Here is a 584-nt window from a genome sequence, read left to right on the forward strand (position 1 = left end):
AAGCGCTGTGTCAGCGGCAGACCAAGACCGAATGATTGGCGCGCCAGCGGGCGGAAGGCGAGAAACAGCTTCTAAGGCTGTATCAACAGGAGTCAGATCAATAAGTTGCGTTCCTTCCTCCTTGATCCTTTCTTCCAATTCTGGATTGAGGATGAAGGAATGCTGTTTGAAGAAGGGTGAGATTTCGAGTTCGGCCTGATACTCGTCGTCAGTAAGGTGATACAACGCCAAATCGTCAATAGGGAGGATCTAGCCCTTAGGGACGTTGATCCATAAAGTTTGGTTGGGCAGGATTAACGCACGTGGCAGTGTCATGTTCATCGTAGGTGAGGGTAGCTGTGCACGCTGGGGTGTTGACTAGCCATCGGTTTCCGACGACTTTGGCTTGGGTTCCCTCAATTTGGTTGACGACGGCTTTTCACAATAATTTATGAAAATTTTTGGTGAAAGGAGTCAATCCTAATTTCGGGACCTGGATTTAAAGTTGAGTTAAGGGAGTTCCCTGGCGAGGGGACTAGAGGGGAAAGGAAAACATAGAGAGAGAGGTAAAAGGGAAAACACAAAGAGACACAAGGACACTGAAT

The 584-nt window shown here is 47.9% G+C and overlaps 1 pseudogene; it reads right to left on the bottom strand.

Moving 5' to 3' along the window:
* The window catches only part of LOC107721980 (uncharacterized), a 3276-nt pseudogene that overhangs the window by 1289 nt on the left and 1403 nt on the right, over positions 1–584 (bottom strand).

This window comes from Sinocyclocheilus rhinocerous, unplaced genomic scaffold (genome assembly GCF_001515625.1).
Source record: "Sinocyclocheilus rhinocerous isolate Xijiao unplaced genomic scaffold, SAMN03320098_v1.1 scaffold1385, whole genome shotgun sequence".
NCBI classification, from domain to species: Eukaryota; Metazoa; Chordata; class Actinopteri; order Cypriniformes; family Cyprinidae; genus Sinocyclocheilus; species Sinocyclocheilus rhinocerous.